The sequence below is a fragment of the Ornithodoros turicata genome, chromosome 3 (assembly GCF_037126465.1).
Source record: "Ornithodoros turicata isolate Travis chromosome 3, ASM3712646v1, whole genome shotgun sequence".
Taxonomy (NCBI): Eukaryota; Metazoa; Arthropoda; class Arachnida; order Ixodida; family Argasidae; genus Ornithodoros; species Ornithodoros turicata.
The window spans coordinates 40,625,594-40,653,571 of NC_088203.1; the positions used below are offsets into that span (position 1 = coordinate 40,625,594).

Below are 27,978 nucleotides of genomic sequence, written 5' to 3' on the forward strand. Positions count from 1 at the left end.
TGCGGTAAGTCACTGTCTTCCATTCGTTCCCACTTTTTGCAGAGTGTCTGTTCTTTACGTCTATTTATGGCAGTGTTTGAGCTGCTATCCCAATAGATGGAATTAACTATGTTATTGGTTATCTTTCAGGGATGACGGTTCCGAAGTGGCGTAGCAATCACGTGATTATTATTATTATGACCATTATCGTCTTATTATGCGTCTTATCAGTGTCACCCTATATTTTTAATAGTTAGCCTATTTATGTTGTAATATCATATTTTGTACTATTAGAAACGGCGTTTTTTGCAGTGCATGTAACATTAGTGTACTTGGTTTGTGTTCAATAAACAAGAGTTCGTTGACACGATCTTCTCTGTTGCAGAGTAGTATTTTCCGTAGAATAAGTAAAAATTGCAAAAAGCAACAAAATACAATAATAATAACACGTCCTGTATATGTCCTCTATATGTCCAAATATCCCTGAAAGACATTCCTGGAACCTTCCCTGGATCAGCAAATGCGGAAGAACTACGGGTCCTCTGTCTGTCCCAGAGACGTCAACGGGCTATTCAGCCTAGTCCCTGGGATATCACAAAGTCCCAAGTGGGACATCGTGTGGACGTTTCTGAGACATATATGGTTTACTGGGTTGCGGTCACTGCGGAAAACGGCATGCTTCGTCCATGTGCTCCCCACCTGACCCAGGCAAAAATCTGGACTGGTCCCAGAATGGTTGCCGTTGAATGTGGATGGTCCCAGAATGGTTCGAGTTCAATGTGGATGGCCCCAGCTGGGTTCCCAAGTGGTGTGGCCGGTTCCACTTTGGTTTTCAAGTGGTCCTATCGTCCACTTCCAGTGGTTTAAAAGGTCCCAGCTGGGTCCCAAACTGGGATGACTGGTTCCAGTTTTGCCCTCCTGTGGTACCATTCTGGCCCAGAGTGGTCCAACAGGTTCCAGTTGCAGCCTCAATGGCAGCATTTTTTTCCAGAATGGTAATTGAATCTCTATATTGAATTTCTTTTTGCATTTGAAAAGTGACAAGGAAATACAAAAGTTGGTTTAATTTCAGGAGAAGTCCGTCTTCGTCAAAATAACTTTAATTGCTGTTCCTTTCACCTTGTTTATTTTGTAATTTTGTTTGTCTTTCCCTCAAAGTTCCCTCAAATTATACACACACACTTCTGTATCTGCCATTAATCAAGTCTGACCTTCAGTTTGAGAATCGTTTCCGTCTGTCTTTCGGTGTCTCGAGTATATCCACTGTAAATTCTGCTCCAACACTTTAGCGATTCAAACAGGCACGCTCCCACTTCTTTCATAGTTCTGTCAGATAATTCTTCATTTCTGGTGCTCTTTTATGGCACCCTAAAATAGTTGTCTATTTCTTTCATCATCTTCTCAATATTTGTTGTGTTGTAACGTCCACTCTGTTCTGTAATGCCCTTCAATGGGCACTGAATATATATATAAAAAAAGCAAATGGATAATGGAGTAACGTAAGTTTGTGCATCTGCTGCATATATCACATGATGTGCATACAGGACAGAAAATATCAACACACAGAGTATGTGTGGGATAATATTCTTAAATTATATAGCCTGAAATTTATATATAGCCGTGTGCATGTCCCGTGCAAAGTAATGTGGTGCTTTTCTCCAAACTGCATCACAACATGATGACAACAAGAATCATCCACTGAAATACTTGTCTAGGTCACATTTAACCACATATTTATTGAATGTTCTACGCCCTGCAGAAATATGCCAGTCACAAGAAATGATGAAGCAGCACAACACAAGCTTCCAACAACTACAAGAAACAGTATGAGAAGCACAAACATGCAATTAGACTGGCTTAGTAAAATTTGCAAAATTATAGTACGTTCTAGCTGTAGCACACTCAACCCCTACATCCATTTACAGTAGTTTATAATTGAACCTCTGTATGCAATATGCTACGACAATACTTCTCTGCGCATGAGAGAACAGAAATGTTGAAGAAAGCACGTGACAAAGCGTCTGCTCACTCAGAAGGCAGCAGTGAGGGGGGATTCACAGATGGCCACAATACTATGGTGAAAAAAAATGAATAAATGTAGACTTAGCAGAAATTGAACAAGCTCCAGGAGCATGACATATCCCCTTTTTCAATGTAACATAACATACACAGGGGCCTGATCTGACTGTCCCGTCTCACTGACACATATATACACTTCCTGTTCCTTAGCCCTTAGCAAAAAATTTCCGATGCGTTCCTAAAATTTCCTTGGCAGATACATGCTGTTATGTAGATGTCATTTGAGCAAAAGTACTACTCAGAGCAACTTATCCCCTTATTGCATACAGAGGTTCAATTATACTCTACCTCACTGTACACATCATGTCCACTCATATCTGTTGCATAAGTGCACAAAATACATTCCTTTCTCAATGTTTAGGCATATGCAAGGGACAATGCGTTGGTCAAGTTTATGCAGCACCTTTGTTGGACGCTTCCGAGCTCTCATTACATGACTCACACCACAGGATGTGGCTCTATTGTATTTATGTGATGCTACGTAAACAGTTGTCCCGTGTGGAGAGGAATGTACAAGGATACGTTCGGCTCTAAGGTAGTTGTCTCCAGTTCGAGACGACGTCGAGTCTCTCTTAGAAGCCCGACGGTACCTTGTGCTGTGAATAATGCAACCACAAACTAAAACACGGTCATACTCCTTAATGTCCTCTGTGTGATCAAAATGGGCACACAACCAATCAGTCATTTCTTGAGCAACTTGCTTCGGTTTGCCTAGTGGATGAATATTGTCCATCACGGGCTTCCCATGGCAGCACATGCTCTGTGCTCCTTCTGATGCCAGACTTCTCAGCTCGTAGAAGTTATTGCGCATTAGGATGCGTGAGAAAATTTGCAGTGCAACTACATTTGACGACGACACGAAATCCAGAAGATGGCCCATGTTTGTTTCGAAAGCAAAGCACGATATCCCCCAAAGCGGGCCATGTAAGATGGCACTGTTTGTCAAAGGAAGCAGGGTGTGCACGTTGGATTTCATTTCTCTTTCACGGTACAGGTACTGTGTCATCACAACAAACCTGGTCAGCTTCTCGCCGCTTTCTCTCACATCAGCTTGTGTTACCTCACTTTGTAACAACAAGTAAATGCCAGAAACTAGTAACGCAAAATGCTCATGGTAGGTACTGGGTAAGATATCCTGAAGACAAGGAAGAGAAAAGTAAAGCAGCCATGATTGCCACTCCCCTGCCTCCCAAAATCCCCTCTGTTTCACAGATTTTGGGCATCGTGTGAAGCACAACGGTGGTTTTAAACTCTGGAGTCTTTCATCAACCAGTTGTCTTTTCTGTGGTGTGCCAATGTAATAATCTGTTCCCACATCACGAAACCACAGGTCTGTGATTTGTCTTGCTGTTCCAAGTAAACATGCATGCATTAGTCCGGCACTACGCTCTAGATAATGCTTATGCCTGGCACTGTCAGAAGTGGTGACGGCCCCTTTACGCCGCGCACAATTTGACCCGACGATGCAGCTGATCTCATATCCTGAATCATTGAACGGTCTGTCCTTTCAGCAGCTGGCCCTTCTGTCACTGCAAACTTCACGTACCCTGAAATGCTGTAAATCACATTATTGTTAGTATGCCGCTGCCTTACTGTTCTAGACATTGTTTCAGTGTAATGTATAAAATATGTCTTGTTACTATGGACATGAAGAGCATACCTCATAAGAACATACCTGTCCATGTGACAAAGAATCATGAACAATAGGTCATGTGCAGACAGCTTTTCCATTTAGGAACACACTAGAATTGCTTCAGTCAGATATCTCCATGCCCTGGACACTTGAGTGTCAAAATTTCATTGCACGAGGAGGCTCTTATCAAACAAACAGTATATTTTCTATGTTGGGCACCTCCCTCACTGTAAGTTGGAGAGGATTTCTATGAACATATCGGGAGAAAAGTGGGTATGCTTTTTATTACGTTTTCGGCTTCTTTGATGCTGTCCCACTCCGGTCAGTCTTCTGAGCATTTTGCATTTTTCTCCTTGAAAGCTGAAGCAGGTTCTTTCTAAGTTGTACACAATTCCGGTTATAGTCACTACTTTAGTATCAACTGTTGTGTTCAGATTGTCTAAAGCCTATGAGGCTGCATGGAATTTGTGGGGAAACATGGATTGAAGAGGCTACACATCAGTTAAGACGACACGAACACTGGCTCTTTCCCAAATGCCTTATCAAAGCTATGCCTTAGAGCTAATTCGGACCCCCCACATTAATCAGGACCCTCCAGGGAGTCATTACACTAATTGGGGTGCATCTAAGACGTGTCCAGACCACCCTGTGCGTTGCCGACAACCTGCGTCCATAAAAAAGAAAAAAATAGATAGAGATAGAGTGGAGAGAAGGAGTTTAGTTGAAGATCAATGACGCCATCTTGAGGAAAGCGGTACGGAACGGTCGCTGACCATCGGCGGGCGAATGAGCACACAGGCAAGTTGCAAAGCATCACAGCTATGACCACAAGTTCCGGACATCCTGTGACGTTAGCTGTGACGCCATCATGACATGTCTGGGCAGGTTCGGACAGCTCTGGCCATGCGAAGACAAAAACACTCATAATACAGAGGCTGCGAAAGCAAGGGTGTGCTAACCATCAATAGCAATCAACAAAAAGAATTAGTTACACAACAAATCATCCCCCCACAACAGGAGCGCAGAATGATGCGACTGCTCCATCCGACAGTCAGGCAGAGAACTGACTCGTAATGGTTTTTTCTCCTGTATAAACTCCCGCAGCTGCACCCCCTAGCGGTTACTTTCTCAACTAATCTCACGACAAAATTATTAAGAATCACGCCTGCGCTACTCTCATTCCCAAGGCAGAAAAAGATGGCAGGATAAATGGCGGGAATGCCCGGACAACAGCAACCAGCGCCCGACGTGCACGGGCATGAAAATTGCAAACAAAGCGGGGACAGAGTTACCGAAGCCTTTTCTGAATACATTCTGCTGGCTCTGGAATAAAAAGATTTATCGCCGGCGTAGAACAATGCCAGCTCTGCTTCCGTTTAAGTGATAAAACAGTGCGCCTGCTCAGGGAAACGGATCGCACACGTCCAAACCGCGGGGCCCGCCTTGCGCTCGCACGGGGAATCGCGCGCGTCGCGTGTCCAAACTGCGAGAACGGGCCCGCGTGGGGCGCGGTTCGGGCACACTGTTTTATCACTTAAATGGAAGCAGAGCTGACATTGTTCTACGCCGGCGATAAATCTTTTTATTCCAGCGCCAGCAGAATGTATTCAGAAAAGGCTTCGGGTGTGTAAGGTCAGCCCAAGGTGTGTTGATGGGAGCGCACTCCTCTGTTGGGTCTCTATAGTATTCTTGCAAAATATATGGGTGCAAGAAAATAAAAGGAAAACGAAGAAGACAATTCACTCCTGTATGATGATCGCTGCGTAGAGGCACGGCACCATTTTCTTCATGGAGGTATAGCGAATGTGCATTCCTTTCTTTCTTTCTTTTTTGGTTCGCGTCGGTCGAGTGGCGATATCCTATTACATCCGAAACGAGGACCTATCGCTTTGCAATCGCAAAAAAGAGTGAGCCATCTTTTGACGATGGTAGGATAATTATTGACCTGAGGAATAATATGGATTTATGTGGTTGTGAGAATAGACTTTGTGTTTGCGAGTGTGTGTGTCTGTGTGTGCGCGCGGGCGCGCGCGCTTTTCTGAACCAGGGATCCCACTTGACAAGTAAGTTCTTCGTGTGTGCCTTTTCATGTGACACGAGTGATACATTTATGTACTATTGCGTGTAATAGTGGTTTAAAAAATAAGGGTAGCTGCGCTTGCATTGCTATCTGTAGGATAGACCGAGAGCGTCTTTAATGGAATTGCCTCGCGAACCTGGTGAAGTCTTTGTTTTGGGCAAGTTATTTTATGAGAGCCGGTCCTGTTGCGTTGCATTTGATACGCTTTCCTGAAGCAGTGTGCTTTGTTCTTGTAGTGTGGTTTACGCCTTTATCAATAGAAATGAATAGAAGTGTTTGTTTGTTTGTTTGTTAGTATGTGTCTGTCACCTTCGTAGTGCTGTTCAAGCTTTATTTTCTTTGCAAAAATTCAGACTTGATGCTGTTTGAGTAGAAGTGACTTTCCCTGCTCGCTTAAGATAAATTGTGTATCCCTGTCCTGTGCTTGCTTCACGCAGGGACAATGCAAATGAGTATTTAGCATTGTGCAATAATTATCTGATAGCAGAAATGGGTGTCTTTGTCACAGTTTATTAGCGTGTGCGTCGTTATTTTTTTCTCTCTTATAGCTATGCGAGCAAAAGTGCGTGTAATTTTTCGCTGCTCTTTTCTTATTTTCTCTACTTTTATGTAGAAGAAAGCCTCCTGCGTAAAAGCTGAATAGTGTTCTATCAGTGGAAGTGGGGTTGTTTGTTTGATTTTGTTGGGTGTTCGATATCTTGACGAAGTAAGCAGTGCTTAATTTTGCAGTCTTTTGAGCAGAAATGCTGGTATCTGAGCACGGAGTAGAAATTTCTATATTTCTCAGCTCCCTAAGAAAATTTGTACGTCGTTTTCCAAGCAGACCGCGTTTAGTTTACGCAAAATAGAAAAAAGTTGTGTATGCTCTATGATGATCCGCCGCAGGCTTAGGCCTTTTCCCCGATGAGCAGTGTTTTGTATGCGATGTCGCATGTCTGGACTTGTTCAGTAGTGTTGCAATTTTTACCCTTCGCTAATATCCTGTTCCTGTCGTCTTGTGTTAGACGTTGAGCTTGGTAGCGATGTGCGGTAACGCTACGATTATTCCTGAGCGCTCCGTGTGTTTAATGCGTTGTCCTCTGTGCGTGCGTGCGTGTGCTTTTTTCCTGATTTGTGACGTCATCATGGCGTGTCTGGTCTTGTTTAGCAGTGTTGCAGTTCTTCCCGCTGCTAGTATCTTGTTGGTGTCATGTTGTGCTAGCCGCGTGGTGATGTGTGGTGACCTGAGGTCTTAAGCCTTTTCCCTGCTCACCTAAGGAAATTTGTGTATCCCTGTCCTGTGCTTTCTTTATGCAAGGGCAATGCGTCTGTGTATGTGGCACTATCACATACCAAACATGAGTGTCTTTTTCTTAGTTTATTAGCATATGCTTCAGGTTTTTTAAGTCAAGCACAAGTGCGCGCAATTTTTCACTGCTCTCTTCCTCAAATCACCCATTTTACGCAGAAGAAAGTCGCATGGTGCAGCTGAGAAGAGGGTTTCTCTGATTGTTTGTTAGATGTTGTTAGGAGCTCGGTATGTTGAGGAAGTCAGCTGTTAAAGGTATGTGTGAAGAAATGCTTGCATCTGAGCGCAGGATAGGAATTCCTGAAGCACGGCACCCTCAGTGTAAATTAATTATTTTGGATGTGAGTCTGCTTCACTGCATGACAAGGCTGAAATGGGAAGAGAGAAAAAATTGGAGCGCTTCATTTATAGCGATCCAAGTAATAGGGCAATTATAGTTTCCATAGAAAGTAGAATTTTAATGGGCTCCTAAAATTATAGTTTTGTAGTAGTTTTTCTAAACTGCAGTGCAAGGTAGAAAATCATTAATACGGTGGGAATGCCGTCATGTTCCCGTAAAGGCGTTCTGTCTTGTGCTTTGGCGTGCGCGAATGGAACTTTGCTCCTCGGCTTTCGCGCCTTTTTGCTCGCAATGCGCGAATGGAACTTTGCCCACCCGGCTTTCGCGCCTTTTTGCTCGCAGGTGTAGCCTCAGACAACGAATGTATGAGCATAGAAAGGGGTTTACTGCAATTCTAATGACCATGATGAGCCTTTGGGGTGAAAATCGTTAATATGCAGGGTGCTTTTTTGTTGAATTTTAATAAGAGAACGAATGTCATTAAGAGTAGGACAAAGGAAATAACCTTGCGATTCAATAAATAATAGGAGTCTTTGTCTTTGCCGCTGTCTTCTTCAGACAGGATGTGAAGACGTCATGCAGTCTGTAGCAATGCATTGACCGTTACTGGAAAAAAGTGTAGCAATAAAAAAATGGTGTGTATTGTCCTGGACAGATTTATGATGAGCACTGTTTTTGAATCAGACGAGTGCGTGTGCTTAGAAATAGTTTGATGCTGGTTTCCTTCTGTGTTTCTTTCCGCTTTTCCCCCCTTGTTGTCTGACAAACATGCGCTGACATGCTCTGCCCTGTTCTGACATGCTTTCCTTCTACATGTAGTTTTTTTCTTTTTGTACAAGGAATATTCTTGACGATGACGATAGTGGTGCCTTGAATGGGAGTTGGGCTATTCTTAATAATTTTGCGATTCATTTAGTTCAGAGAATAACCGCGAGGGGGACAGGTGAGTGACTTTATTCAGGAGGAACAAAGCGTCATTATTCAGTTAGCTGCATGGCTCTCGGCTGGGATGCACATGTCTTGCTGAACCATTATCTTGTCTTTTCCTGTACGGTAAGGCTTTGGGAATGAAATGCTACAATCTCCTCTTATCTATGGTGTTTTTCTGCAATAGTTCCCTTTGCAATCATTATAGTGGAATAAAGGAAATAATCTAGGGATAGTGATTCAATAAATAACTGGTCCCCTGTCTAGAGTGTAAGCGTCCTTGAGCCACGCACCTGCATGATGACGTCATGCCGCGACACTATTGTTTCAGGTTGACCTTGTCTAGAGGAGAATTAGTGAAAAAAAAAACAGTGTAGCCCTGAGACAGTATGATCCGTCACGACCAATGAGAACGGCCTGCAGGGGGCGTAAGGATTCACTCCTCTCTTGGACACTGATGGGTGTGGACACGCAAATTCTGCTCCTGGTAATTGCGTTGGCCGTCAGTGGAAGAGCGTAGCTTCGGTGGGTGTTCTGTCTGCCTCTGATGGGGTGCGGATGTATGGTTCATCACTGGTGAATGGTGTTCGACGATGCAGGTGGATTTTGTGACGACCGGATTTACAATGAGGGAATGTAGTGTACGTGTCCGATGATGGTGAATGTCTTTTTCACTCTGTTCAAGTGTTTGTTTTCCTCTGTTGCCCAGCAGTCATGCAATTTGTCCTGACGTGTTCTGACATGCCCCGATATGCATGCTTTCCTTTGTTGACGCTTTGTATTTTTTTCTTTTTTGACAAGGAACATTGTTGTCTTGACGATAGTGCTGCCCTGAGTTCTGCGCTCCTCGTTACCCATGCTCTGTGTTGATTTGTTGAGTGCCTAGTCCTCGTATTAGCCATTGATGGAGTTACGTGCTTGGATATTTTGTTCTTTTGCAAGTATCATTTAGTAAGACTTTGGAATTCCTACGATCAGCTTTCATACATGGTGCTCTTCTGCAATAGCTTCCTATGCAATCGTTATAGAAGAATAAAGGAAATAATCTTGGGATAACGATTCAATAAATAATAAGTCCCCTGTCTAGAGCGAACGCGTCCTTGAGCCACACAGGTGCATGATGACGTCATGCCGTGGCTACATTGTAGCTTGACCTTGTCCAGTTGTGTCGACTGTGTAAAAAAAAACAAAGCAGGGTAGCCCTGAGACAATACGATGACGTCACGACCAATGAGAACGGCCTGCAGGGGACGTAGGAATGCTCTTCTCTCTTAGCCTCTCGCAGGTGGTCGCCCCAGAGGGCGCTAGGAGCGCGCATGCGTAGCTGCCGCGGCGCGTCGCCTCAGTCAGTTTCTCGCTGGCTGTCGCGGAGAGAAGACGTGTGCTCCCCGCGCTTCTGTTGTGGTGAGCTGATTTGTTGTGTAACTAATGCTTTCGCCAACTTTGTCCCCGCTTTGTTTGCAATTTTCATGCCCGTGCACGTCGGGCGCTGGTTGCTGTTGTCCGGGCATTCCCGCCATTTATCCTGCTATCTTTTTCTGCCTTGGAAATGAGAGTAGCGCAGGCGTGATTCTTAATAATTTTGTCGTGAGATTAGTTGAGAAAGTAACCGCTAGGGGGTGCAGCTGCGGGAGTTTATACAGGAGAAAAAACCATTACGAATCAGTTCTCTGCCTGACTGTCGGATGAAGCAGTCGCATCGTGTTGCGCTCCTGTTGTGGTGAGATGATTTGTTGTGTAACTAATTCTTTTTGTTGATTGCTATTGATGGTTAGCATGCCCTTGCTTTCGCAGCATCTGTATTACGAGTGTTTTTGTCTTCGCATGTCCAGAGCTGTCCGAACCTGGCCAGGCATGTCATGATGGCGTCACAGCTGACGTCACCGGATGTCCGGAACTTGTGGTCATAGCTGTGATGTTTTGCAACCTGCCTGTGTGCTCCATCGCCCGGCGATGGTCAGCGACCGTTCCGTACCGCTTTCTTCAAGATGGCGTCGTTGATCTTCAACTAAACTCCTCCTCTCCACTCTATCTCTATCTATTTTTTTCTTTTTTATGTACACAGGTTGTCGGCAACGCACAGGGTGGTCTGGACACGTCTTAGATGCACCCCAATTAGTGTAATGACTCTCTGGAGGGTCCTGATTAATGTGGGGAAGTCCCAATTAGCTCTAATTGCTAATTAAACGTGTCCAGAAGCCCTGTAGCGTTGCGGACAATCTGTGTCCAGTAACTACTACTAGAGTGCACTAGAATGGCCACATGGATGCAAAATTTTCATTTTTCGGTCCTGTACTTGAACTTAGACACCTTCAAAGTAAAACAGCTTTTGCCTACACATCACCTGTACAACTTACAGAAGTCTTAATGTACAGTAAACCAGAAAGCACCACAATTCTGTGCCCAGCATGGGACCAGAGACACCAAGCAAGTAACGGTCATCAGAGTACCTCAAATTGAAATCGGCCCTTACCCTCAGTGCATGTCCCAGGATGGAAACACGAGGGACATGAAACGTAGCCATTGAACTGTACCATGTTCAGCATTGCAGGTCTGGCAGGTGCATCAGCGACACATGTAATGCAGTAGACCTGAAACCTGGCGCATATATATGAACACTGGAGAATTAAAGCCTCTCATTCTCACTCAAGAGAACAATTGTATGAAGTGCTATGCCTTTAAGGTGATGCACTGTCCCTCACTGCTCCACTGTACTCCATTTTCTGCGAGGGCCTCCATCTGTCTTGCAAATACATTAGGCAGAAGAAACATGTTTGGATGCTTATCCCCGTACCATAGAAGTGGCACTGAAGGACTTGTCCATCGGTGGTATGGCGGCAGCTCGTTTATGAGGACTTGTACAGGCCAAATGGAGAAATTGGAACTTTTAAATGTGGTACTTCCATCTGTGTTGAGGGTAAGGGTAAAGTCGTAGTTATTGCAGCCCAGTTTTTCCCGCTGGTCTTTGAAGAAGGTCCCATCGGTGATGTCACGCATAGCTTAATCTGTGTTGCTCACTTCTAGCCTTTCTAATGACTGTTTCAACTGCCACGACAAGTCCCCATCAGCAAGAAGTGACTCCAACTGAGTCCTCAAGGGCAGACTTACAAAGAAGTGGCCCTTTGCCATCAAGTTCCTGTCAAGATGTTGCTCCTTACAGATAGAACAGGTTTCTGCGATGTTGTTTCTCTCATTTAAGTCCCCACTTGTCGTGCACAGTATAGTTTCACAAGTGTTGCAATAAAAGTGGAAAGTCATGTCTCTCGGCGACGCCCCACAAAACTTTTTGAACAGGTATGCAGACTCGGGCAAGCTGTCCTGTCCAATTAACTTGTTCACCAATTTCACCCAGCAAACCAGATACATCCAGCAAATATCCGTAAGATATCTCGCCCGGGACGTTTGGATATCCAGTGGAGTTTGCCACAGATCCGTTTTACATCCATGCGATATCCCTGCAACTAGCATTTCTGCCATGTTTGTAGATCCACTGAAAGTCCCTGCGATGTCTGTCACGGATATTTGGATATATACGGGAGATTACGAATATCGTACATATTTTGCTTTTAACAATTTTGTGCATCAGATATATAGTGTTTGTAGAGTGCGTAGAGACCCTTGCAACTGTGTTCCAGCAAATAATATTTATTGTGTGTTTTAACCCATTTGATACTATTGGGAACAAAAACATTACCTTAGCCTAACAGGATTAATCACAGTACAGCAACACCGTGGGACACGCCAGCATAAGTGCCGAACCCTGCCCGCCTCACTGGGACCACTTGGAAAAACCCGCAGTAACCTCTATTTGCGAGCTGGATGGAACATATACTGAAATACAAATCGTTACACACACGTTCGTTAGGGGTAGCGTGGCGTAAACCATTTGTAATGGTGATGAGGATGTATCTTCGCAATTCCTGTGTTTCTGCATCAACTCACAGTATACCCAACAACATTTCCGACATCCCTTCCTATCAACTACTGTGTTTTTAATTCAGGTTACCACCTCTATAAGGACAAACAAATCTTTCCTGGATCTCCCATAGATATCCCTAAGATATGCAGGCTGCCTGTCACGGGACATTCAAACATCCAGAGCGCGAGATCCTTCCAACGTGCCAGGGACATCTGTTGTCTACTGGAGTAAGCCCAACACGCATTGAAATTGTGCGATACCCCATAGATATCCTACAGATGTCCAGATATTCAGGACGTTCGCGACCTTGTAGGGATGTTCCAGGGATATTAATGGTTTGCTGGGCAGGAGGTCTTCGGATGCTGGCCATGTTAACCGGTGCTTTATGACGAAATCCATAAGCAAAACGAGAGCATCCCACACAGAGAATGTGCAATTTTCCTGCAGCGGTATACTAAATAGCGGCGCAAACTGACACCTGCTCTGTTGGTTCTCATGTGTCCTCGACATGCCTTCATTGTCTTGAGAGTCGTTTTCTCCTGATGAAGTCCCTACCTGTGCAGAACAGTGTGAACCAAATGCTGATCCGGACGCTGCCGAAGGTTGGGAACTTTGGAGCCCATGCCTCGTGGACCTTGGCATCTGCACATTTGATGCACTTGGTTCTAAGTACGTCTTACGAAGCTTACGTGCCTGTGTGGACATCGTTCAAATTTCTCAGTTGCTGCTACCGAAAAACAGCATCGCCTTCCCGCGTCATAGCGAACTGACACGATGTCCACGACACGAGTATGGCACACGAATTGTCTATATAGCGGCTATTGAGTCGATTGGCTTGGTCCATGGTCAAAGGGCTACCACTAGCCGACCACTATCTCATTTATGTACACACACACACACACACACACACACACACACACACACACACACACACATATATATATATATATATATATATATATATATATATGTCACCTAATGCTCATCGTTTATAATTTATAAGTGAAGCAAAGACAACTACCGAATAAGAGCTGCTTTTACATGGGAAGTGCCACGAAGGATGTCGTCGCCGTTCGATCACACTCATGTGAACCACAAAACACAGCTATGTGTTTCACCGTTTCCCTTTTCCAACAACTTAGTGATCTGCCGGAAGTTTTATTTCATGTTAGAAATATTCAATGATGTAAAAGTATGTACGCCTGATATATATGTGTCAATGCGCAATTTCGCCTTTTGCCACTTTCGCGTAGATGCCACCAGAGGCCCGTCGGGCTGACGCGATCGAGGCGGGAGTGTAGCTGTCGTTTGCGTTCGCCGAGTGCGTCTTTCATGTTTGCGTGGAAATCGTTACAGTACATGCTGCGCAATGTTCGCGTTAGTACGTTTTTTGCGTCAGTTTGATGACAGAAGTTACACAATTCCAGTGAAGAACATTGTCGATTTCCCGGAAGGTTCCACGAGCTTCGACCCGAACAAGGCGTATACCGCGTACTGGGAAGATCCGGATGAAACGCTAAGCGGGCATTATTCGGTTCTCGTCTTAATGGTAGCAGGTATATGAGTGCGGAGTGTGGTACTTTCGTAGCCACTCAGCGGGTATTTTGTCTCAGGAACTGAAGAGTAGCTCAAACAAATGCAACAGAAGAAGCGTCTGGGGATACCAAAGTACCAGCATCTGAAGTAGAAGACGCTGATGGGGACGCTACTACGACACATGAATCCAGGGTTGTTTTACCTTTTTCTCACCGTTTGCACAGCTTCAGATTAAAGTGTGATCTGGGTGTTATTAATCGTTTCATTAATAACGAACTTGAAGGAGTCGCGGCTTGGGACGCTTTTGTGCACGTTTCTCTTCCCTTTACGGCCGTGCGTCTGCCTATTTATTCAGGGTCAAAAAGGTTCAAAAAGAAAAACAAACATGTCTGGGATGAAGCACGGTTTCACGCCTACGATAATGTTTTGTCACGCTTCCTTGAGGTTGGGAAGAAGAAAGCTGACGCTGCACGATCAAATGCAAGTTTTACTGTTATGACTTTTGAGCTCACTCATACGGTTCTGTTGACTTACAAAATGTCTCATACGAAGAGCACTTAACCGAAAACTTCATTGGAATGTGCATGTGAACTATTTCAGCAGTTTCAATGCCATTTGTGCAGTATGCCGTCCCAGAAGTAGTCCAAGCCTCAATTAAAAGTGTATCTTTGACCTATGTTGCTTAATATTAGGGCCTGGGAGTTCATGGAAATTCATATCTTTCAAATGTGTCTTTTTGGGTACCTTGCGGCCATCAGGGAGGTGCGTTTTACCACAAATCCCACATCGCAAACAGACAAACACGTAATCATACAGGCGGATAGCTAAGCGAAAAAGAGTTCAGCTGTGCAACTCCACATATGCAATTTGTAGAATGAAACTACGTAATTACTCCATATCATTGCTAAGGGTGGATGGGGGATTTTTTTATGGAATACCCTTTCCTGAAGGCCATGATTTTAATGGCTTTGGTGCATTGAGCATATATTGTAAAATTGAGAAGTTATAATTTTGATCATAGGCATGTTTATTAGCATGTTTAGATGGTGCTTACTACATTTGCACACATTTTTTGGAAGTCTTGTGCATGAAGTGCTGGGCCTTACTTATTATCTGAGTAGTGCAGATGGTAGGGTCAGCTTATATCTGAGACACTCAGTTTCGTTAGAATACGATGCCTAATATCAGTGGTGCCGCAGGTGTTCTGTATGTAATTTACTCGACATAAACCAGCAGATGTGAACAAGATGTGCTGCTTTCAGGGCTCCAGCTTGGCTCCTGTGGAATGTGACAATGCCGTATCTGCGCCAGTGGCAGCCCGGGTATGCTTCCCCCGTCCACCTTGGGTTCGTAATGTCAACTGCGTGGCATTTTCCCGTTGCAGAGGACCAGACTGAAGAAGCGGCCCTTAGCGAACTATGACACCGACAGTGGCACTGATGAAAGCGTGGTGTTAGCATCACAGGTAAAAGCAGCAGAGAAAGTGGCACAGAGGCTAAAACGGGACCTGCAAACGGAGCGCGAAAAGAATTCTGAGCTTCTGGGGCACGTCAGGTTCCTTGAATCCAAGCTTGAAGACAAACTCGCAGAAAGTAAGCTAACAGGAGCACCCGATATTAATATAGCATTTTGCTAAATCTTGTTCCTTTGCAGTGCACAGCATGCTGACAGCTGTGGTGTCAAAGCTCACCATGCGCCCAGGCAATTCAGAACAAACTGGTAAATTGTTAATGACCTAATAGGCTTTTGACAAAGTACTCGTGGTCCGTTGTTGAAAGTTTTACCCTCATTGGCGGGGTCGTCTCAAGCCACTGATATGAATGATTCTGCGCTATTTGGAGCTTCGGATGAAGAGGCAAAAGACTTAAGTGAAGTGCATGATACCTGTATGCTGCATAGCTAAGTCGTTTTGTGCGCGAGTTCTAACAAAAGCACTGTTTCAGATACTTGGACAGAACCACCGGGACATCCTTTTGGTGAAACCCCTTGCCAGCTGTCTTCGTCAGAACGATTATGCCACGACAGACACATATAGATACCGGTATTACAGCTTATCCTCAATACAAAACAGCGAAATAATGTAGTGGCACTTCATTCGTTTGGGTGCTTGTTTTCCGAATGTGTAAATTATCAGTACAGTGAGCTTGTAATGACAAGTTCCTGAGCTTGGGGCTGGAGGCACCGATGGGCAACAGAGTAGGCAGGATGAGACTCAAACAAGTGAATGATGTATTGAACAAACAACGTTTAGAAACGCATCTGTAACATTTTTTGAGACATCTAGTTCACAAAAAATAATGTTTCTTGCTTTTCTCATGGAGGCATGCCGAGGGGTACTCTGTGAAGCAGAGCCATGTTCCTGTAATAGGGGCCTCATCATTATAAGGTGATTGCATCATTGTTTGGATGACATTTTTACATGTCAAGGGCTGTAGAAGCACAGTATTCGTTGAAATATAATTATAGACTTGGCTGTGTTGAGCACTATAGAATTCTCAATGACGGCTTGGCAAGTCATGCAATGTGGCTGCTGGGTACCTATATCAAAATATAACGAAAATGAATCTCAGAATCCAAAAGCAACTTTCACGAAAGTGTTTCCTTTTTCACAAATTTTGATTCTTGTTCAATGTTCTTGACATCGTTTTGGGGTAAAAATGCCCATGCAATACTTGGGTAGTTACTGGCACACTTTGTCATAACTGTCTACATCCTGCTTCTCACATAGCTGAGTTTCTTGTAATTCATCTATATATATTGTGAATGTTCTCAAATTTACTATTTTCTACAACTGCATCGTATTATTCACAGCACTGACGTCGCCACCAAGCCAGGCGTGCCAAGTCATTACTACTGTATCTGCAACACCTTCGCCTGTGTCTATTGGTGAGAATGTTAGAGCTGACTTTAGGGATGCTTCATATTCTGTGTAAGACAGGAATGTCTTGTGGGGCTTGATATTGCAGTAAAGGAGAATAAGAATGAAAAGAATAACCCCATGGCACTACTGACAGAGCATTGCTCTTAATACAAGTAATCTTTTGTACCAGCAGCACTGGCATGCCGTGATCAATGTGCTCCCTCGTAAATTATTGTGGTTATGCATTTTTTTTGTGTGTCAGCTGGCACGCACTGTGGGCATATTTATAAATGTGATGTGAATATTTATAAAAAATCATTTGGTCTGTTTTCTTTAATTGAAACATTGTTTCTGTAGAAAAAAAAAATTAATTGCTGAGCCTGCATGTCCGAGATGCTGTTGTGCAGAAAGACTTCAGTGATGGAACTGCTGCGCAACCCTGCGCCGTAGGGGGTGTTTTCGCTGCATTTGTGCCAAAGCGCGGAGCGTGCGATTCCTTCACAGTCCAAGGAGGTCGCATGGATCATGAGAAAACGAAACCCGAAGTAAACAAGAGCAAACCAGCATTTGACCAAATTTAAACGTGAGACGGAGCTGTCGCAGCCGCTTACTAGCCTGCTAATCTGCCGATGCCAACTAGACCTAGCCTTAGTGAAGCAGTCTCTGGACGCACGTGTGCGCGGTCATGTTGACGCTCCAACGATTGTGCTGTTCGTTTTACGCTATCATTTGTGTTTTCCTCAAGCTCTGGGACATGTTGCCAATGTCAAGTATACCCCAACTAGCTTGCATTTTGCTTCTATGTTCATCGCTATCCAAGCTGAGAGGCACGAGGTGATGTACACGCTAAGACCGCTTTTCGATTCCTAAGTGTAGCCTGGTCTGTGTCTAACGGTACCGTTTAGACCTACTGGTGACGGTCACTGTAACTTGCTACCTTTAAGGATTGATGGGCTCTCAGATAACGAAACATATTGCGTATGTGGACACGTAGTTCATTCCCGCTACGCACAGACTCCGCAGAAGCAGGATAGGCTTTTGGCTCCCCGATCTCGCACCTCTAAGTTGAGTAGAAAATTGGCCAAGATGCAATGAAACTGGAATTAATGTCGAAAGCACTCATTCCACATCATACATTAGTAACCACACATGCACGGGCCCCTCCGACAGTGGATTACGAAGCTGCGCCAAAACTCGATTTTTTCTGTGTCAGAACGCTTCGAGGCTCTTCCATTACTGGCCTTTGCTAAGGTGTATCTGGTTCTCACAATGACTGCATGTTCGTTTGGATTGTAATTTCTCATGTCAAAGGCTCTAGAGGCAGAGTAATAGTCTAGTAATAGTCACAGTAAAACTATTGACTGGGCTATGGACCCAGTAAACCACAAACGTCTATTAGACATACCAGGAAGATCCAAACATCTAAGACATTTGGGATGTCTAGTAGACATCCGGATATGTCCAGCTAACGTGGAATGGATGTACTATGGATCGTCGGAAGCTCATCCATAACTGTATAAATGGATATCCTCTGGATGTAACAGCTGGACATTTGTCACATCCGGTGGACGTGCTTGTGAGGCATTGTGACGTCTAATATGCTACTCCTCGCTGCTTAGAGTTTGTCTGTAGACAAACTCTAAAAAGCGAGGAAACGCTGGCGGCAAGGCATCGAAGAAGAGGTGCGACCAGTGCCGCGCCACCAGCATGTCTGGCCCCGTCGCATAGTTCACGTGACTCCAGTCCTCTACGCCGGTCAGGTGATCACTCCGAGCGCATAGAAACCACGGTAAAAATTTAGACAACACGAAATAGACTTCACGACGTCCGATTCCTGGTCACGTGATAAACGTGTCTTCTACACGGCGTACGCTCCAAAAAAAGCAAGAAAATTTTTTATGGTATTTTCTTTTCTCCCTCGAGTCACGTGGGCATATGTCGTCTAAAACTTCGGCCTTGAGCGTGAATCTAGAAGACACGGTAGCTCTTGACGGCACGATAGAAGACCTATTTCCAAGTGGCTATAGCCACTTGGAATAACAATAACCCCATTGTTAGGTAGCAGGGTTTTGTTCACTTTTTTTTTGCTTTTCTTTTTTCTTTTTTGTAGGCATATTCGACATAAATTTGTGCCACCTGAAGCCCCTGACAAAATTGGATGATGGGAGGGTAAGTACATGAGGTGTAATTCTACCTTGCACAAACCTGTCTTTATTGATCCGTTTTGCCAGGTCTTCATAGGTAGGCAAATAGACAAAGAAATGCGTGCACAATATTCTTGCATGGTGCACTTCAGATGATGAGCACTTTGTACACTGTATGCTGAAGTTGGCACGTGTGACTCTTGCTCACCAATGGTCACTCGTCTCGCGCTCAAGTCCTTGTATGCTCACTCATGCTCTCTGAAGTCCTTCTCATCCTCTGTATTTTCGGTCATGCTCAGCTCATTTGCTGCATTGAGCATGGGTGAGAATGCTCAGAGCCCCGAGTGTTGTTGTTAAGTATGCCAAGTTCCTTCGTGTAGCGGCTGCAGCCTCTTTGTCTGTCAGACTGCCCTTCGCTCATGGTGTTATACTGCCATTGCACCTGTTCACAGTACCAGGAAGAACTTAATTGCCTATTATGATCATTGGGATGATAGTGGGGAGGATACACTTAGAGGTCCTCATTCAGCTGATCTGCATAGCATCCGCAATAGTCTAGAGCCTTTCATTAGTGCTCGTCCTGGCTCTGTTTGCTCACTCTTTGCTCACTCACATCTAGCCCTCAGCTATCTGCTTCTTCAGTCATACTCACTTCCTATTCTTGTCTACGTTTTCTCACTTATGCTTAGCTCATTCACCACACTGGGCATGGGAGAGCATGCTCATGAGTGACGTATGTAGGCGTATATATATATATCTAACGGTATAACGTACGTAACTGTGTAACGGTAACATTATCCCAAACCTACTAATTATTTATAGTGCCAGCAATTTCATTTGATGCTATGTCATTGCAGGTGTAAGTTCTGTAAGTCCTTTCTTTTTTGCGTGGAAAATATCGTAATTGCATTGAAAAATGATTTGTGGGAACATAGATTCATGAAACGAGAAGCTGGAAGTATTGTTCTGTTTCAAAGTCATATACAGGGGTGGATGCTAGATCATGATGCCCCCACAGACCTCGTGGCTCTTGGAAGTCTGCGATCACTTGAGCAGAGGCCATCACAGAGGCAGGACTTCAAAGCTTTATGTCATCTTCAACAGCCTTCTGTGTGAAGCGCTGGGGGATGTGAATACAGTTCTGAGTCATGTTGAAAGGGCTGTTTTGCAAAAGGAATTCTGGCAACATACTAAATCTACAAGCATACTGTATATCAAAGGCACTTATTATCATCACTACTTAATGTTTGAACACATTGTGTGCCATGTGAATGGACGCTTTTGTGGGCGCTTACAATCTTTTCTTTTCCTTATTTTTTTAAGGAGGGGCATGCGATAAAACCGCTTCTACGATATGCCACTTTGCACACCGTGGTTGAAATCTGTGAAGATGTTATGTTCATTCGTTTGTATGTTTCCAGGTGCAGCTTTCGACTCTCACTTACAACTGCCTGGGATTCCTGAGAGACGACGGCCAAGTAAGTGACATTGTCTAAAGGCTGTAGGGGACTTATCACTGATGAGTATGAAACTACAAGTCATGAGACTTGTAGTTTCTGGAAGAGTAGGGGTTGATGTTGAGTATTTTCCTTTCCTTCAGACCTATGGCCAAATTACGGGGTGTTTCTCAACTATTTCGAATGCTGGATTCGAGGGTAGACTTCACAAAAATAGTGGGATATCTAATGGAAAATTGCTTCAGTTAGCTCATTTACTTACTGTAATTATTATGTTCACCATTCCGCCAACAGCATGAGTAGTTCACTACTAGGGGCTGTCATTCTCAATTTTCATTGGTGTTACTTTTGGCACAGCAATATGTAGCATTAGGATCTTTATGGTGGTGTCTAAGGTTAGTGTTTGCTGCGTGTCACTGAATATTGCTATGTGCAATATTGATTGGCAGTTTCTAATTTATTCAGGTTCATGCCGGATCCGGTACATGGATAAAGAAGAAATCCTGGGAGAGGAACCTGGCACAGCTGAAAGATTCACTGTTTTGTAAGGCGGCGACTGTTGCAATTTGGTCCACGGACGTGCTTGCAAAAAGGTCAGTTTCTGGAACCCTGCCCAATCGGGCAATCGCCAAAGGTGCCACCACACCATATCCACCCTTGACTCCATAGAAGTATCAAGCAGTTCATAGTAAGTACATTCCGCAGTTTCTAGAATACAGTTGCTGACTGGCTTTTGGGGATCTTTGGAGTCACAAATTTGATTATTATTGGTTATCGAAAACACAAAAATTGTACAATTCGTAGAGGGATTAGTACAATAATCGTATAATCAGGCCTGAAGTGGGATTAGTTAGGTATAGCTAGATATTTAGTTATGCATTAGGCACCACGACGGAATAGTACTTTCATCATGACTACGCAGCACAAGGACGCAGACAAAGAACGAAGACAGGACGACTGCTAACTCTCAACGTCGTCCTCTCTTCGTTCTTTGTCCGCGTCCTTGTGCTGCTTAGTCATGATGAATGTACACCAACTACCCCGCCTCCTCACACTCCTTCGGAATAGTACTTCTTCGTTCCCCTTGCCATCACGACTACCTGACAATGCCTAGACATTCACTCTAGAGCGCTGCACGGACCTCGCGATCCTATAGAATTTCCAGGCTCAGGTTTGGCTCAAACCCGAGAAATTTCAACACTACCCGGCCCATCAGCTGTAGAGTAGCAGGCTATAAAAGTTAGCCATGGCTAATTTTAGCCGTCCTTTTAGTACTAGAGGGGCATAGCACATGCTCAGGCCCAATCTTAGCACATCATTGGCTGGCCCAGGCCTGCTGGCTGACTAGCCCGTGGTCCTCGATCAGCCTGAGCGGTGCCCTAATTCCGGAGGTCAAGCTGCCACGCATTGCAAAGCGCTATATGAAGCTCTTGGCGCCCTTCAACAGTTTTCTGTCGGATTGAAATCTCAGCTGCTCCCCGACCACAGTGGCACTTTCCTGGCCTTTTAGGTTCGCAAGACGACTATGAAACCGAACATAAACATAGGTATACAGACACTGTTGTTGCAAGTTTAACAATACTAATTAGAGTTCCAGTTATATGACATGACGCTGAGTTGTCTTGAAAAATGCACCTTTATACCCAAAACGGTACCCAATACCCTCCAAACGATCAGAAATTGCAGACTATTGCACAGATCCTTTTGCAAATTGAGGCTTACCAACTATTTCCTGCGGAATGTCGCTCTGAAGTATGTGACCTTGAGGTAACAGATAAAGGTTGTGTATAACAGATAATACAGCATGGACGAAAATCCTCCCCGCTTTGTCTCCTCATAAACAGATATCTGTCTGTACTATGCTGCTGGAATTTCGGCTCAGGCACATGTTACATAGCCCCATGTTGCTAAGGGGCGGCCCCCCCGGTACTGCCTGCCGGGGGTTCTGCATAAATCCCCCAGCTGAATAATTCGTAAACAGTTGCCACTATCGAAGAACTTCCTCTTTGGTAAAGATCCTTGAGACATTGTCCGTGAGCTGAGTAGTGAGCAGCTCATTTGCATATGGTCATTCATTAAATAAAAATCATGACTTTTAAATTTTGCTTCGAACTCTTTCGCAACGTCTATTTTACCTATCGGAACCCTCAGCGAAACAAATTCGATGAAAAAGCCCGCTTCTACACATGGTGATATATTCAAGTAATTAGTTTGCTTTGGTTTAGGTATTTCTTACGCGGAGAAATGTAATAATGGGACCTTTTGCACAACTATCTTCTAATACATTCCACACCTCGTTTCACCGCCCCGTCTTTTTGTTCACGTGGCTGGCAGGGCGTGCACGTTGTATCACTGCAGTAGTGATGCCCTTTATCATGATGACTACAAGTGCTTGCACCCCCACTTGCGAACTAAGTGGATGACACGTAATCTAGAAGAGATAGTTGAGCGAAAATGCCAATGAGCGTAAGAAATATGTAAACCGCAACCAAATAATTACTCGAAAACATTGCAACTAATAATAATTTTACTTTTGGTGAGGTCGCCATAAACAACCCGAGGGTCTAGGAAATGATAGAGTGATAAATTCTGACTGTTGAAGTGGGTTTTTGCCTGGAATATGCTTCGTCGAAGTTCTCAGTACATAAAATAGAGCTTCTGAAAGTGTGTGAAGTAAAGTACTCAGGATTTGTATTTAATTAATGGTGTATACAGCCACACACTGCTCAGATCGAAGCCGATGTCTTACGAAAGAGATCTTAATCGATAGTGCCGCCTGCATGCAAAAAATTCAGCCGGGGGATTTACACGGTGCACACGGTATTATATCATTGTTCATGTTAATTTTCATAGTCTCCTTTCCAACAGGAGACCATGAAAGAACACTATTAAGGGACTGTGATGACAATTGAACATCTGAGGTCAATTCGATTGTGAATTGTTGGAGCAGCAAGGCTACTGCAGATCAAAAACCACAAACATATATTCCATCAGTGTCAGTTATCCCGTATCAATGCATGCAACCACAATTTGTCCCTGGGTCAATGTACTCAGGCAGTCATGAAGGCAGGGTCCGATCCAACAAAATACTAACGCTTTCCAACCTAACTAACACCACTACAGAGTCGCACGACAGCTGTTCTCCAGAATTAATATTTGAATTTTACATAATTTATTCCTGTCTCTCAATGATATGATTTTTGTTTTGTTTTTTCACTTTGTGCTGTACTATAAATTAAGAAGACTATTAATATTCTCAATTTCTGTCTACTACATGTCTCTTGGTAAGCTATTTTTTTCTGCACACTGCATCAAGTTACGTAGATGGGTACTAGGCTCCAGTTGCTCGCATCCGTCGCAGTCCTCTCCGAAACTACAGTGCCGTTTTACTCCTCGTTCATCACTGACAATCGCCCCGAAAATCCTACACAGATTAGCGGAGTTCTTTCTGTGCAATTTGACGTAATGCATGCCAAGAGCAGATTGACGGACGTTGAGAGCATTCTGGAATTCCCTCTCTGCAAACGTCACTTGGACAAGGTCAATCAGTAAGCGCCCTTTGACGCGGACAAGGTCAATCATGGAAGTGGCAGAGATACATAGGCATCCGACTGCCGGGTGGGAGTGACGGATGGCGTCCACAGGTCGCGGAGAGGTCTGAGATCGGCTCGTGAAATGCTGTTTCTGGTTAGCTTCGTACGTGTTTGTACAGACAGAGACGTCGCGCTGTGTTCGACGGAACATAGTCATATCAGCAATCACACTAGAAGCGAAAGTTGGCATATTTACCGAGGTCTTTTCACTTAGTATGCTGTGATGCAAATGCGAAGGAGATACATTTTCAGACAATCATCTGCGCTGCGCTCCCATTCGTGTGCCCAGCTTAGGTGATTCTGGCTAACCTGCAGTGGGCGTGCTCTTTAAAACCAGTTTAATTAATAAGTACGCAGTTTTCGGAAGAGAAACTTGGCCAAGTTAACGGTGAAACCATGCGGAACACTACAGTGTCGACCTCATGCACACCTTTTCGGATGTGATAGTCCCTTTAAAAGCGGTGTTTTTAACACCACTGTATTTTGCTAATGTTTCTACGTGTTGCTTTCTGTTACTTTAAACATTTTGATTACCCCACAGTGTTAATCTATGAAAACGAATTATGCCCTGCGGAGTGCCTTCTTCAGTGAATTTGAACTGTGGTACTATGACTCTTTAATACATAATTTGTATGCTATTGAGGTTTTTTCAGATACTACCTTCAGAAAGCTCGTGTGGTGGACCCCGAAGAGGTGGAGAAAATGGCAAAGTGGGTGAGAAAATACTTGTCTCAAAAGATGAGCGACTTGCATCGTCACTAATATGTACAATACTAATATGTATGTTCGTGTGTACAATATGTACTTTCTAATATGTACTTTAATTTCAAGAGAAAATTTTTTATTACCTCAATGAACTGCGTTCTGGTTTCTTGTGTCATTATGCTTGCTGGATTAGCCACCAAGATATCTGGTGCAGCCGCCAATCCATGAGTAGTCTAGATGGACCATCAAACCATCAAAATTTCAATGGACCATCACGCCAACAGGATTCTGATGAAACCATCGAACCATCACATCATCAGAATTTTGATGGCACGTCAAGCTTGATGGCCTGACTGGTCCCAAATTACGGTCTCTGATGTACCATCAGAAACTTGTCTAATGTTTTTTTTTCGATAGGGACTCCACGAGATCCACTAGACTATTTCAGAGAATACTCCCCGGACAGGTGATGATGAAGATTCGGGTCTTCGTGGCGCATCAGCTACTAAGGCCATAGTGCGCCAAATACCACACTTCCCGGACAGGATTTTTGACGAGCTCTCACACTTCACCAACGTGTATGCGCTCCAACGGGGCGGAGCAAACCTCAACACCACCCCAGGGGAAATCAAGGGGGGGGGGGGGTATATGTTTATTAAGAAAAAAAAGGAAAGGTAGGAAATAAAGGTATTTTTGGAATTCTCATGCGTATGGCAATCCTCAAGTTTCCACGTGTGGCAATGTACCGGCAATAGGAAGCAAGAATACCAAGCATTGCTGAGGCAAGGTCCTGCAAAAGGTTCTTCAAGATCCGAACCTATCTCGATGTCACAGATGCAAATGCCCGCAAAGGGGCAGAACCGGATAAATTCTGGAAGGCGAAACCGCTGGTAGATGCAGTGCGAAATCGATGCTTGCAGATGGACCCCCTGCCTGCGAACAGTATCGATGAGCAAATCATGCCGTTCACAGGTAGGGTCGTAGCTAAGCAATTCGTAAGGAACAATCCCAACCCGGAAAGCGTTAAAGTGTTCGTGAGATGTAGTGCTGATGGCCTGGCACATGAATTTGAATTGTACCAGGGCAAGGGCACAGGTGTGAGTACAGATCATGTGAATTTGGGCCTTGGAGGGTCCATTGTGATGCGCTTGGTCCAGCATCTGCCGATTGGTGAAAACATCAGGTGATACATGGACAACTATTTCTCGTCAGTTCCTCTGTTCCTAGAACTAAAAGCGATTGACACCCTCGCAGCAGGAATAATCAGGGCCAACCGACCGACTGGATGCACACTAAAGAGTGAAAAGGAATTGAAAAAGGAGGGCTGTGAAAGCTGTGACTCCAAGGTGACCGATGAAGGCGATGCTGTAATTGTCCGATGGTATGAAAATGGCCCAGTAAACATGGTGTCAACACTCGTGGGCGTCCCCAGTCAAAAAAAAAAAAAAAAAACGATAGGAATTTCTGTTGTACAACAGAAAGTTCTGTCGTCACAACAGAAATTCCTGTCGTACGACACGCGGTGCTGTCGTCGCAACAGAAATCCTGTCGTACAACACGCGGTTCTGTCGTCGACTCTTGTTGTACAAGCGGAGCTCTGTTGTCGCAACAGAAATTTCTGTCGTTTTCACATGCCATATATGCCGCCGATTATGCGCCATGCATTTTGTTCCGCTTTTGGCGGTTTCGGAGGTATCATCGACGTCAACAGTTCAATTTGGAATAGCGGCAGCTGTATGCGGCGGTCAACAAACCGTGGTTGAAACGGCATGTCAACAAACACCCTTGCAGGACGAAAAAAACGTTTTGTTGAACAAACACACACGTTTAGTGCCACTGCATCTGTTGTGCGATAATTACAACAGTTGTGACGACAAGGAATCTTATCAGGGAACGGACGTTTACACAGCTTGTGCGTCATCAACACAGTCTTTACCCACGCTATTGCCTTGTGGTTGCAACATTTTTAATGTCAACAGTAGACAGCCAGTACATTCCATGATTGTAATTCAGACATTTTTAAAGATGCAGGTTACTGACGGGATGATGTGCAACCTTGGTTTCTATGGATATCATGCATATAGTATACATGCATATACATACATGCATGCATTCAGAATAAGGAGGACAGACTTACACAATGAAAGTACCTCTTGGAAACGATTTAGAGACACTCCATTGTTCTTCTTGAATTAAGTTAAATCGGTAGGAATGCATTTAAACGTCAGGTCTCACAATACAGTACCATGATGTTACGAGAAGGTTTCTATAATATGAGACTTGTTGTAGTTACTAAACAGAGCTGTGTCGTTGCAACAAGGAATTTCATTTAAGAAGAGAAAAATCGTGATCATACGATAAAGATTTTGTTACCTCGACAGGATGAGACTAACTTGATGATACGTCGCATATATGGCCAACACAGCAAATTGTAACAACTGTAAAAGAAACACAAAGAGAAACATTGCTATGTAGTCTATCGGTTATCAGTTCAGGACACGGCGCATCCCATGCATGACAGAAGGAGACTGTCTGTTTATTCCAGGCGGGCTGGTTAAATAGTACAAGGGGGCGCTCCTGTGGCGGAGGTTGCCAACAGCAAGTAAACATCTGATACATGTAGAAGAAACATTCGCAGAAGAACAGAATGAAAGGCAGCATACAGACACATTTAGATAACTGAACAATGCAGACTTATGCATCACAAAAACGAAACTTGAAACACAAGCTATTGTATTGGCATGAAATGCAAAACGGTAACCCAGTAGTGTTCTGTAGAGGAACAATACAACTTTGCACATCTCAAAAACAAACATGGCAGCCTGCAACAACAGAATGCCCGATATGAGTGTACATAAACTTGCATCAACAGGAAAGGAACTAGATTCTGTTTACGTTAGTCGACAGAAGGAAAAGCTGACACATATAAAGTTGCGATGCAAAGCGCATTGTATGCAAACATAGCAGCACCATGACGCACACACTAAAACAAGTCAGTCAATTCTGTATGTGTTAGGAATGTAACAAGCATAAGATGTGTCTGGGCCCTCAAGAAAGACACATTGAGCAAGCACATCATCTTTTGAATAAAGATTAATGTTTCTGCCAGGAGGCGGACGTTAACATTTGTGCACATATGTCACATGTGGCAATGCAGAACTCGATGGAATCAGCTCCTCACAGATTAGAAGTATCTGTCGAATGCCCAGCAACGCTGAGTAAATGGCAGTAACCAAACAATACGTACCACCTCTCATCTTCACACACGAAGAACAGATTTTTGTCGCACGAGCGTATGAGGTTGTGTGAACCTTTACGTTGTTGATTATGAGCCGGGAATACTGTGTCATGTTTGGGACGATCCCATACTTCGCAATGAACAGATGCTGGACAGAATCAGTTACTTCCACAGACAACAATGGGGCACCAATGCATTGA

The 27,978-nt window shown here is 44.1% G+C and overlaps 2 long non-coding RNA genes across 2 annotated transcripts in view; both read right to left on the reverse strand.

Moving 5' to 3' along the window:
- Positions 1-27,978, reverse strand: part of LOC135386906 (uncharacterized) — a 122,253-nt gene that overhangs the window by 82,683 nt on the left and 11,592 nt on the right. The window lies entirely within an intron of this gene.
- Positions 1,702-27,931, reverse strand: LOC135386905 (uncharacterized). Its single transcript, XR_010420702.1, has 4 exons — positions 27,788-27,931; positions 26,914-26,978; positions 10,800-12,887; positions 1,702-3,613 (listed from the first exon to the last, which is right to left on the reverse strand). It is a non-coding gene; the product is annotated as an uncharacterized LOC135386905 (long non-coding RNA).